Source organism: Sparus aurata, chromosome 17 (assembly GCF_900880675.1).
Source record: "Sparus aurata chromosome 17, fSpaAur1.1, whole genome shotgun sequence".
NCBI classification, from domain to species: domain Eukaryota; kingdom Metazoa; phylum Chordata; class Actinopteri; order Spariformes; family Sparidae; genus Sparus; species Sparus aurata.
This window is the reverse complement of record NC_044203.1, coordinates 4,292,755-4,307,050: the sequence shown is the minus strand read 5'-3', so window position 1 is coordinate 4,307,050 and position 14,296 is coordinate 4,292,755.

The window sequence follows — 14,296 nt, the reverse complement described above, 5'->3', positions numbered from 1 at the left end:
TGAAGGTTCTCAGGCAGTTGCCTACAATACAGCACCTAGATTTACGAGCATGTTGTTACAGTCACTGTAAAGTGCATGCTGTTATTACTGAAGTGGGTCATAAAGTGTTTAGATAGGATAGATAAAATAGATTATTAAAAGTTCCTGTCTATGCAACATTTCAACATCTCCCTCCATTTTCAAAGAAGTGTTGGTGCAGACACAATTTTCCTATAAATCACAATGAAAGTCCCCCCTTACAAAGTTATTTGAAACCTTTTATTTTTGAGCATCAAAATCAGGAAACATTGGGTTTTCACTAGCAGTAACTGAACTCCTGAAACAGGTGAGGGTAATGTTAAACCAACTACTGTTCAGAGCTGCGGCTGTAGAAAAAAAACAGGGTCTAAGGACAGAGGATGTCGGTCACTGTACAGCCCGCTGAGGCAATGTGATAGAGATTTGGATATATTTAGATAAACTGATTAGATTTTCTTGATGAATAGGGACCTGAATGCTGCCACAGCAATGGTTTAAAAACACACTTATAACTGCATTCATTGATCTGGGTGAAACTGTCTCAACTCTCAGTGGTTACTGAGTTTTCTGATGGACAGTTATCTTTGTGCTCAGATAAGTTAATAAGCTAACAGCTGCGAGGTGTAGTTGTCATAGCTAGTAGCAGTAGTAGTATAAAGACTATGGTAGTAGTAGCAGTAGCAGCATAAGAGTGCCCCGCCTGTCAGTGGCCACACTGATAATTGATATATGCCAAATATTAATAATACTAGCAGCTATAGAAATATAACAGGTAACAATACAAGTAAAAATTATAATACTAATGATAATGATAGTAGTAGTAGTAGTATCAGAGATAGTTGATCAGGAACACAGCAGCAGGCTGATCATAATCCATGGGAACCTGTGAGACGAGTAAGCTGAGACTCCATGGAGAAGTCTAGTTAGTATCACATAATAATGTGTGCAGATGGAGAGGAAGAGGGAGAGAGAGGAGCTCAGTGCATCATGGGAAATCTCACGGCAGTCTATACCTATGGCCAAGGACGAAATTTTGATTTCAGAGGTGGGGGGGACACAAGTATTTTTAATAAAACTCCAACTCTTTCAGTTCACTGTGTTTTCTAGTAGTTCTTCTAGTTTTCTATTGCTACTTTTAAGTTTACTGTTCCCTTTTTTGGTTTGACTGGTTGTGAAGCATGTAGCAAAACATTATCACCCGGTTCTGTGTTTCACCTTGTTAGTCAACTTCACTCCAACACAGTACCACCAATTTTACACTTATTTTTGGAATATATGGTAAACAGACCTCATTTTATAGAGGAAAAAACTTAGTTTCACAACTCTCATGAGTTTGGATGTATAAAATCACATTTGCAATTTGAGGTTTTATTGTATTTTCCCCTAAATCTTTCATTTTTTTTTTTTTTCTAAACAGTTGCAGCCTTTCAACATAAAAATAATACATGAAAATAAGTGCATCACTTTGGCATTAAATATAAGCTTTTTAAAAAAAATATTTGCATTGTTGAGGCTCTACAGTTATAACAATAACATTAATAATAATAATAATAATAATAATCATCATCATAATAATATAACATTTTATTTATCAGCACTTAAAACTGAAAGACACTATACAAGATCATTGAGAGCTTGGTAATTGATGTGGAGGATCTTGAAGTGGATATGCTGCTTTATTGGGAGCCAGTGAAGGTGTTGCAGGATGGGTGTAACGCATTTCTTTGAATACCGTAAATTACAAAATAATAGCCGGGTTTCAATTATGCGCAGGGTCCCCTTTAAATGCCGGGTGCAGGTGTATATTTCATATTTTTTGTATATTTTCGGTTTCAAATAAATGCCGAGTCTAATTTATTTATTTTTTTTAATCAAGGAAGAAGACGCTGCAAGTTTTTCTTCTTCGCCTGTTTTTACGTATTGTGCTTGCTTTCTGTCAGTCACTATCACATTGATGATCGCCATGGTACCAGTGCAGCAAAACAATAAAAAGTACGACTTGAAATTTTAAATTTCTTCGTAAAATATGCAGAGGAAAACTCGGGAGAAGCAGCCGCTAGACGTTTCTCTGTCCACCCCAAGAGAGTGAGAGATTGGTGAAAAAATAAAACTGAGCATCAGCGTCTGTCCGAGGAGGACAGCAACAGGGCCAGTCTGCCGCGAGTGCTGGTTGGCTGAATCGTTTCCTCCGCCACAACAACTTCACTTGCAGAAGACGCATAACTATTGAATTAAACGTCTGGTCCCAAATAAACGCCTGATCTGTTAAGTGATTGAAACAAATAAACGCCCCGGCTATTATTTGGTAATTTACATCCTGGCTGCGCCTAATTACCAAACACACATACACACACACGCAATCACGTACGCACATGGACACCGATTCAAACGTTAATGTAAATGAAACCTCTGATATTACAATCTTTCTCGCGACGTGATCCAGCCAGAACAAACGCCCAATTTACAGTGGCAGATTACTAAGGCCTTCTGGGCAACTAGCAGACTGCTGTGCAAGCAAGACGGAGTGACAGCGGGGACAGCCAATCACACAAGAAACGGCAGAGCCAATCGAGGAGCTTGTGGGCGGGTCTAAACTCAGGGAAACTGGCTTCAGCTTGAGCGGCCGTTTTCCGCTTGGTCCTAGTGCTTGACGCGTCTCTGTTAAATAAAGCGTAACATGTCTTTTGGACGGTAAAAACTGCAGGGGACCAAAACGGCCTTTTGAAAAAGTGCAGGGGACTTACAATCGAATCGAAAAGAAAAAAAAAGAAAAGAAAACGAAAAAATTAATAGTTAAATAAAACACACACACACACACACACACACACACACACACACACACACACACACACTACATCCAAGTCAGTCACCCTAACACCCTATTCCTGTTTATCCATCATATCCTATGAAAAATCCCTGTATCCCTTAAAAAAGCTAACAGTATCCGGACCTGTGCTCTCTCACCCATACTCAGTGATCCTTTTAATGTGAATTCTTGCACCCCTATTTCCCTCAGATTATTCCTCATCATCTCTCTCTGTGCTCTATACTTCCTACAACGTATAAGTACATGCTCCACTGACTCCTCTTCCTGACATCCCTCACACAAGCCTGTTTGATGTTTCCCTATCATTTTCAGTGTGTTGTTAAGTGCACAATGCCCCAACCTTAACCTTATTAACACAGTTTCCTCTCTCCTGTTTCCACTACCTGCCCTATTTACTTTGACACTCTTCTAAATCTGATATAGATGTCTCCATTTCTCCTCTTTATCCCATCTTTTTTGCCACATTTGGTTGTTTTTTCCCAGATTACACATTTAACCTCTGCTTTACTGACATTAATTTGCATTTCTATATTTCCTTTCTTTAAAGCCCTTTTTGCAAACTCATCCACCCTCTCATTCCCCCTTACCCCTACATGCGCTGGAACCCACAGAAGTTTTACCTGACCTCCCTGATTTGTTATTCTTGTGACTGACTGAAAGACTTCATATAGTACATCTTGTCGGCTGTTTGAATGGAAAGACCTTATGCTTGCTAGGGTTGAGGTTAAATCTGAGCATATCAACACCTTATCTTGTTTGTTTTTTCCACCCACCGTAGTGCAACCAATACTGCCAACATCTCTACTGTGTAAACCCCTAATTTATTGAATGTGCTTCTATGGATTCCAATTCATTTAACTGGTATTGCCACCCCATACCTTGTCACTCCTGTCTCAAGTTTCTTAGCACCGTCAGTATAAACCTGTGTAAAATCACTATATTCTTGCATAACATGATATTCGATTGCACTTACCAAATCAATTTTATCTTTTTCTTTCCTTTTTACCTCCAACAAATACCAGTCTACAGCAGGCCACACAAGCACCCATGGTGCCACCACCGGATATACTACTGAAGGGCTTATCCTCATATCAAATACTCCAAATTCTTGAGCAATCTCATTCCCTACTTGACCAAAATTATCCCTCTGATGTCTCCCATTCTCCCAGCACTCCTGCAACACTCCTTTTGTTCCAACCTTCTTAATTCCAACGGCATTTCCCCCATTTCTACTTGTAGTGCAGGTACTGGTGATGTTTTGAAGGCCCCACTGCATACTCTCGAAGCCTGTGCCTGAATCACTTCCAATTTCTTAATATGAGACCTGGCTGCTGATCCATATGCTACACTTCCGTAATCCAACACAGATCTTATCAAGGCCACATACTTTTTAATGATGAGCAACTTGCTCCCCACTCCCTACCAGTCAAACATCTCATCACATTTATTACTTTTTTGCATTTTTCTTATATTCTTCTGATATGGTCTGTCCATGTTAACCGTGAATCAAAAACAACTCCCAAAAACTTAAATGACCCAACCCTTTCTAATTCTTTCCTGTACATTCTTAGTTTCATCCCTTCCTTAATTCTCTTCCTGGTGAAAAAGACCTTTTGAGTTTTTTCTACTGAAAACCTACATCCCCAATCGTGACCCCACTCCACTACCTCATTAATTGCTCCTTGTACTTTCCTGATTGCATGTTTCATGTTCCTTCCTCTTTTCCACAAGGTCCCATCATCCGCAAATAGTGATCTTCCTATGTCTACTGGTATCTTTGAGAAGACGTCGTTGATCATAATGATGAAAAGTAGCGGGCTTATCACACTTCCTTGAGGTGTGCCATTTCCAACCGTGTACTGATTTGACAAGTCTGATCCAATCCGTACTTGAATTTTTCTTCTAAACAGAAAATCCTTTATCCAGTTAAAAACTCTCCCACCAACACCCATCTTGTGCAGCTCAATTAACACTCCTTCCTCCCATATCATGTCATAGGCTTTTTCTATGTAAAAAAAAAAACTGCAATTACTGATTCTTTATTTGCCTGGGCCTTTCTTATTTCATTCTCAAGTCTTATCACTGAGTGCATGGTGTGTCTTCCTTTCCTAAAACCACTCTGGTAACTTGCCAGCATTCCTCTCTTCTCAATCTCATATGATAATCTTTCTGTTATCATTCTTTCCATTATTTGAGAGGGGGTTGTAGCTGATTCTGTGGTCTGTCCAGGGACCATGGTCTCTGGCACGGACCAGTGGTCACTACCACTAGGGGCGCTAGAAACACTGGTCGCGACCAGCTCCTCAGTGATCTGCCCTGTGGTCCCTGTGGTCTGTGAAGCGGCTTTAGTATTTTCTCCCCTTTCCCGTCGTTTTGACAGCACTGTTAGCTGGATACATGTCAGAGATCATAATCTTTTGTCTATAAAATACACTATATCAGAAATATCATGATTAATATTGTTATTATCATTGATTATGAAGATCTGTGTGGTCAGGACCAGCTGGTCTGTGGCACAGACCAGTGGTCACTACCACTAGGGGCGCTAAAAACACTGGTCGCGACCAGCTCCTCAGTGGTCGCGACCAGTTGCTCTGTGGCACAGACCAGTGGTCACAACCACTAGGGGTGCTAAAGATACTGGTCCTGACCAGCTCCTCAGTGATCTTCCCTGTGGTTTCTGTGGTCTGTGAAGCAGCTTTGGTATTTTCTCTTCTTTCCGGTCATTTGGCAGCACTGTTAGCTGGATAAATGTCAGAGATCATAATCTTTTGTCTGTAAAATACACTATATCAGAATTATTATGATTAATATTGTTATTATCATTGATTATGAAGATATGTGGGGTCAGGACCAGCTGGTCTCTGGCACAGACCAGTGGTCACTACCACTAGGGGCGCTAAAGATACTGGTCCTGACCAGCTCCTCAGTGATCTGCCCTGTGGTTTCTGTGGTCTGTGAAGGGCTTTTATTATTTTCTCTTCTTTCCGGTCGTTTTGGCAGCACTGTTAGCTGGATAAATGTCAGAGATCATTATCCTTTGTCTATAAAATACACCATATCAGAATTATTATGATTAATACTGTTATTATCATTGATTATGAAGATATGTGGGGTCAGGACCAGCTGGTCTCTGGCACAGACCAGTGGTCACTACCACTAGGGGCGCTAAAGATACTGGTCCTGACCAGCTCCTCAGTGATCTGCCCTGTGGTTTCTGTGGTCTGTGAAGGGCTTTTATTATTTTCTCTTCTTTCTGGTCGTTTTGGCAGCACTGTTAGCTGGATAAATGTCAGAGATCATTATCCTTTGTCTGTAAAATACACCATATCAGAATTATTATGATTAATATTGTTATTATCATTGATTATGAAGATATGTGTGGTCAGGACCAGCTGGTCTGCGGCAGGGAGCAGTGGTCACTACCACTAGGGGCGCTAAAAACACTGGTCACGACCAGTGGCACAGTGGTCATGACCAGCTGCTCTGTGATCTCTTCCGTTGTTTGGACCAGTTGAGTGATCTGTGGAGTGTTTGTTTCTTTGTATTTATTTTTAACACAACTTTTCCCTTTTCTCACTGTGTTAGCAGAATAGCCTAAATGTGAGAAGCCGTTTGTCTATCCAATGTTATTGATTACTATTAACAGAAATCATAATAATAATGATTAAATTGTTATTATTAGTCGTAGTTGTATGAGTAGTACTTTCATTGTAGCTGATTCCGTGGTCTGTCCAGGGACCATGGTCTCTTGCACGTACCAGTGGTCACTACCACTAGGGGCGCTAGAGACACTGATCTGTCCTGTGATCCTCGTCATCTGCTTGTTGTCTTACTGAGTGGTCTTTGGAGTAGTTATTGTACATTTAATACACCTTCTCCCTTTTCTCATTGTGTTGGCAACACTGTGCTGAATAAATGTAAAAATAAATAAATACAAATAATTATCTTTTGTCTGTCAAATATTATTGATCTTTACAATTAATGGAAATCATTATAGAATAGAACAGAAATAGCTTTATTTTCCCTGAGGGAACATTTGCCTTGGGCACAGTGCTACAATTTGTTGCTTCACAGAAACAAGCATACCTCAACAACAGACAGACATAAAAACAATTATAAAATCAACATTAAAACATCTCAAAACATGGAAGACACTATACATTTTAACACTGACAATGTGGCAGCTTAATTTTAGTTCTGTTGTTCAACAGCTTGATAGAAGTCGGGATGAACAATAACTTCAGTCTGTTTGATTTGCACTTTGGCACTCGGAGTCTTCTTTCTGATAGCAGAGAAACAATAATTAAATTATTATTATTAGTTGTAGTTATATGAGTAGAACTATCGATTATGCAGGTCCATGTCTTCCTGACTGGTTTAAACTTTACCAATGTGTTGCATTTTAAAAGCTTGTCACATTACCCTTTGTATCAAATCTTGGTCTAGAAACTAATATCAAATAAATGTAGATGATCACTCGATGATTGTTCCAAGGATTTTCTCTGCATAAAATCTGGAAAAAACCCTCTAATCTCACCAGGATGTCAATTGTAGCCTGCATAAAAGAAAACATTTTAGTAGGAAAAAAAATAACGTAAGCAAAGATTAAGACGGATTGTCGGAATGTGCCTGGGAATCCTAGCGAAAAGTGTAGTGACCAGAGGAGTACCGTTTGCAGACAGTGAGCGCTGATGGCGCAAAGACTCATGGGAGCGAATTCTCAAGTGTTGATGAGAAATTGTGGATTTAGAATGAACATAGGTATATGATCAATACGATCACATCTGGCTTCAAAATTGGAAATTGCTCCTGATTTGTCATGAACTGAATCACCAACCGTTTCATTGGTTTAAAGGTAGGGGTGGGTGATACTGCTAATTTTGGTATCAATCCAAGTAATTACAGGGCCAGTATTGCCGATACCGATACTTTTTACTTGAAGATTCCTGATCATTGAATGATTTTGTACTTTTGCCTTTAATTAGTTGATCATGATTATGATAATAATAAAACACAGGACAAAGATTTTAGCCAATTTAGAAACTAATATTTAACATAATTAAATCTATAAATCTATCTGCATGTAGCCTAAATAGGAATACTAATGTTCCTTCCACAGATACACAAAGGGGTTATTATATTCTGCCATATTCATACTTAAGGTTTGAGGGAAGCTATATATATATTAGCATAAGTATATGTTTTTGAGTTCCAGTAGGTTAACATTTGAGATTAAATGTGATAGACAATTAAATGTGATAGACAATTAAGATTAACATTGGATAGACAAACGATTATGGCTTCTCACATTTAGGCTATTCTGCTAACACAGTGATAAAAGGGAAAAGTTGTATTAAAAATAAATACAAAGAAACAAACACTCCACAGATCACTCAACTGGTCCAAACAACGGAAGAGATCACAGAGCAGCTGGTCATGACCACTGTGCCACTGGTCGTGACCAGTGTTTTTAGCGCCCCTAGTGGTAGTGACCACTGCTCCCTGCCGCAGACCAGCTGGTCCTGACCACACAGATCTTCATAATCAATTATAATAACAATATTAATCATAATAATTCTGATATGGTGTATTTTATAGACAAAGGATAATGATCTCTGACATTTATCCAGCTAACAGTGCTTCCAAAACGACCGGAAAGAAGAGAAAATAATAAAAGCCCTTCACAGACCACAAAAAACCACAGGGCAGATCACTGAGGAGCTGGTCAGGACCAGTATCTTTAGCGCACCTAGTGGTAGTGACCACTGGTCTGTGCCAGAGACCAGCTGGTCCTGACCCCACATATCTTCATAATCAATGATAATAACAATATTAATCATAATAATTCTGATATAGTGTATTTTATAGACAAAGGATAATGATCTCTGACATTTATCCAGCTAACAGTGCTGCCAAAACGACCGGAAAGAAGAGAAAATAATAAAAGCCCTTCACAGACCACAGAAACCACAGGGCAGATCACTGAGGAGCTGGTCAGGACCAGTATCTTTAGCGCCACTAGTGGTAGTGACCACTGGTCCCTGCCGCAGACCAGCTGGTCCTGACCCCACATATCTTCATAATCAATGATAATAACAATATTAATCATAATAATTCTGATATAGTGTATTTTACAGACAAAAGATTATGATCTCTGACATTTATCCAGCTAACAGTGCTGCCAAATGACCGGAAAGAAGAGAAAATACCAAAGCTGCTTCACAGACCACAGAAACCACAGGGAAGATCACTGCGGAGCTGGTCAGGACCAGTATCTTTAGCACCCCTAGTGGTTGTGACCACTGGTCTGTGCCAGAGACCAGCTGGTCCTGACCCCATATATCTTCATAATCAATGATAATAACAATATTAATCATGATATTTCTGATATAGTGTATTTTATAGACAAAAGATTATGATCTCTGACATTTATCCAGCTAACAGTGCTGTCAAAACGACCGGAAAGGGGAGAAAATACTAAAGCCGCTTCACAGACCACAGGGACCACAGGGCAGATCACTGAGGAGCTGGTCAGGACCAGTATCTTTAGCGCCCCTAGTGGTTGTGACCACTGGTCTGTGCCACAGAGCAACTGGTCGCGACCACTGAGGAGCTGGTCGCGACCAGTGTTTCTAGCGCCCCTAGTGGTAGTGACCACTGGTCCGTGCCAGAGACCATGGTCCCTGGACAGACCACAGAATCAGCTACAACCCCTGCTGCATTATTTTGCCAGCATTCCTCTCTTCTCAATCTCATATGATAATCTTTCTGTGATCATTATTTCCATTATCTTTGATGTTAGTGCTATTGGCCTGTAATTAGTGGGTTTAGATGGGTCCTTACTGGGTTTTCTTATTGGACTCACCACAGCTTCTTTCCATGCATTTGGTAATCTTCCCTCCTCCCACACTCTGTTATAAAGGTACAGCAAGTTCGAGAACCCTCCTTCCCCTAGATGCTTTAGCATAACATAGCACACCTGATCTTTCCCTGGAGATGTTGGTCTTGATCTATTTATTGCTCTTAACATCTCTACCAAAGTAAATGGTTTATCAGTTAAAGCTAGGGTCTACAATCCTGGAGAGCTAGCAAGAGAGCTAGCAAGATTTAAAAGTGGCACCTCCTCTAAGTTCCACCAGAGGAGGAATTGGGCTAATATGAGCTACAAACGTAGCCAGGTTGGCAAACCTCACATATTTCATGAAAATAACAAATCCCCCTGAAACAAAACAAATAATTACCTGTCCAACAGAAAGAGAGCAACCTCTGCATCACTTTTCAAGCCCTTCACATGCCCCAGTTGTCTCCACCGCTCCAGGGGCGGGTCCAGAGAATTTTCTGGTAGGGGGCACAGGGGGTAACAACAATTAATCTGGGGGGGCTGTCCAAACATAACAAAAATGAAAGTCGCCCACTTCAATATGGTCGATCACTTCAACTTATATTGAACAGTTACACACTGTTTTCATCTTGCTTTTCTTGGCCACATTAAATCTGCTGGGTGTACTCTTACCAAGTGGTTAACACACAGAGCACTAGCATGTTTGCTTTACAGAGTTAGCAAGAAGTTAGTGCTTCTAGCTCTGTACAGTGAACATAGCAGTGTTCTGTATAGTAATCAGTTTTAAGCATCACTTAAATTCTTACGATGTAACAACAATATCCTTTAATAATAAAATAAATAAAACAAAATAAAAATGTAAAATATGCTTAAAAAATAGAATTAAAAAACTCAGTGTTCAGTGTAGTTATCAGTTTTAATAAGACTAAGCACAATCATCACAATGACATTTAGAACGGTAACAGCAGAACAGCTTAGTACAGTAAACATGTGAGTTCACTTCAGTAATCAGATTTAAGCAGAGTAGGCACCACCTACCACTAAAAATAAGAACATTAACCATATTCTATACTCTAAATTAGGGCTGCACAAAAAATCGTTAAAAAATCGCGATCTCGATTCACACATACACGTGATCTCATATCTACACACAGCGATTCTGAAGCATTTTATATCTCGAGCTGAATCACAAACAAATGCTGCTATTTTCCTCCCGGATTTTTTGAAGCGCCCCCAAACGCAGCACTGCCGCTGCCTCCGCCCTCAACCTGTGGTAAAGCGTCTTTACAACACGTGATTCAGTGGCGGAAGCCCGCCTGCAGTTAAGTGTATGGAAGGAGTGAGTGAGAAACCGTTTTTAGACGGGGCAGCAAGCCGCCAATCTGCCCGTCCTTTTGGCGGCTAGGTCCGCGGTTTTAGACAGAGGGCGGCAAGTTGGGGGTCTGTTTTGGTTCGCCGATTTCCCGCCTCGGAGGGTACACTTATTTCCGTCTCGCCTACTAGATGAGCAACTGGACAGCCGCTGAGATCAGGAGATGCTAGCGTCTCCTGGATCTCTAGCTGTATGGTTGTGTTAGCTTGTTGTTGTAGCCACAATCTAGGAACGGTTGCTACTTTCAAATTAAAAGCCCCCCCCGCTAAGAACCCAGCTCTAAACTCCAATGGGGTGTATGTAAAGCTCTTATTTTGAAGCCAAATTCGTTGTCAACTGCTCACAGCCCAACGTCGGGCTTCACGTCACGTCACATGTTTACCTCTACCTCTGAGGTGCTTTTGGAAAAGGAAGAAAATTATGCCTCCGTTTTAGAAAGCCGATCACAGCAGCTATCACATATCACCATACTATCATGTTTTTTTTTGTTTTGTTCAAGTTCATCAGTGCAATAAACATTTTGTGAAAAAAATCGTGCCAGAGAATCGTGATCTCAATTCTAAGCAAAATAATTGTGATTCACATTTTTTCCAGAATCATGCAGCCCTACTCTAAATCAGCACTTACTGCTCAGCTTTTTATATTAAACATCTCAGTGCTCCATGTAGTAGTTACTCTTAAAAATGAGTCTGTGGAAATGAATACTCATGATCAACACTGACATTTAAAAAATATACGTTTGTTCTTGTTCCCACAGCCAATGTCTGAAAAATATTTGCATGCCTGTAGATTCTGGATTTTTTAAATCAGGAAGAAGAATTAAATGCATTTTTAAAGATGTTTAACATTTTATCTAACTTTTTAAACATTGAGTTGGTTCATTAAGCAATGACAACTCCAAAGTAAAATTTTGATTGTCAAGTTTTATCCTTTTAAATATATTAAAGGGTGAACTACATTTCAGCAGGAAAGTAAAACCACCCCCCCCCCCCCCCCCCCCCCACCCCGTGCCACCATGGAAGCCCCGCCTCTGCACCGCTCAAACGCAGCACCGATGTTGACTCGGTCCAACTTCTTTCTTCTATTTTGTCTATTTTGTCTTACAGCCTGATGACACTCCTCTGTCCACCATGGTACCACTTTCTATTCATCTTATTTTTACTTCTGGGTATAGATCTATCTGCTGCCACTATAATTGCTGAGGTTACTTGGTTGTTTAATTCATCTATTTCTCCAGACATGTTAATCCTTGACATTTTTTCCTCACTCAACTTCTGGAATTTATCCCAATCAGCTTTTTCAAAGACCCATTTTGGGATTTTATCACCTTGTCTCACTTCCACTCTTTGTCCCACCAAGCACGATACTGGATAGTGATCGCTGCCTACTGTTGTAGCTGTCAAAACTTCCCAGTTACTAACTCCAGCAAAGGGATTAGACACTAATGTCATATCTAATGCTGATTCAGTGACTGTAGTTCCTCTGCCATCATTCATACAGACCAAATCCCTATCTTCCATAAATTCTTCAATTACCTTACCTTAATTTCCTTATTACTGTATATCCATGTACCACAAAATCTAAAGTCGGTTTTAACCAGGTTTCCTGTATACATACCACATCCGGTTTCACATCCATTTCTTTAATGTAATGCTTGAATTCCTGGCCATTGGCCAGTAAGCTACTGGCATTCCATTGTAAAAGAATTAACATAATTAGTGTTAACCAATAGGGGTGGTGAAAAAAATCGATTATTGATTAATCGCGATTATAATATTGACGATTATGATTCGATTATTAAATTTCCAAAAATCGATTTTAAATTATTATTATTTTTTTTTTTAAATAGTAATACAAACTGGAGTCCTCCTCCTACCGCTACATGGTCCACAGTCTGGAGCCAAGATATGTTATTCCATCCTGGAGCTTTTTCACACTTAAATCGATTCCAAATCTTTACAAGGAGACAAAGCTTTCCGTGCAAGTGTCCCTCAACTCTGCTCACAGGGTAGCAATAACATGCGATGCCTGGACATCCAGAGCTACAGTCTCATATGTGACCGTTACAACTCATTATGTCAGCAGTTAATGGAAGCTAATGTCCTACGTACTTCAGACGAAAGCTATGGATGATAGCCACACAAGCGCAAATATGTGTGACTTTCTCAAAGCAATGGCAGACGAGTGGGGAATAGATAAACACGCCCTGGTTCTCGTCACCGACAATGCTTCTAACATGAGTCCGGCTGCTGAGCTTGGCAGCTTTCTTTTAACAGTGAAACACTACATTTAACACAAATTAAAAAATAATAATTTTGATATTACAGTTACACTATACAATATTGAAGGTGCTGTGAGGTGTTACTCAAAAGATAGGTAAAATAATTCAGCAGCTGACTGATGTTAAATGGAAGATCAATAACCGTTAATAATTGAAAATCGATTTGTAATTGAATCGAGACTTAAATAATCGTAATCGAATCGAATCAGGAAATTGGGCCGATTAACCACCCCTATTAACCAACCCATGGTGCTTCCTGGCTTGACTGATTAGTGAGGTTCTCCCTCACTTCTTCCCATGTCAGTCCCACTAATCCTAAATGATTTGCTGCTGCTTTGACAACCAGCTGAATTTTGTCATTTTTTGACTTTACTTAAGCTGTACTGTTAATCACTCCTGCAATGAATGTTACTAAAGCCCTTTTGTCCACATAAATCCTGTCATCTGTACTTTGTTGTAGCTCTTGACTCCCCCTTGCTCCTTGTTCATTATTAACATTGTTCTGATCTCTTGACACACCTTCTGCATAAGTGATCTTTCTTTCCACTCTTACTTTTTGGATATTATTTTCCCGTGTCATAATCTCACATCCACCATATGCCACATTATGAGCACCTCCACAGCTACAGCATTTTGGTTGCACCCCTGTTCCACACTTTCCATATTCATGGTCACCCCCACACCTAGCACATCTCCTCTGCTCTTTACAGTTTTTGGCTGTGTGTCCAAATCTTTGGCAATTAAAGCACCTCAATGGCTTAGGCACATACACTCTCACCAGGTGATTCATAAAACCCAGGAACACCTTCTTTGGTATATTCTCTCCTTCAAATTCAATCACTGTTTCACTATCCTTTTCACTCCTTCTTTTGTTGTTTTCATTCGTAGTGAACTCATTATTTTTCCTCCTTTGAGACTTCTCTTTAGTTCCTCCATACTTACACACATTGGCAC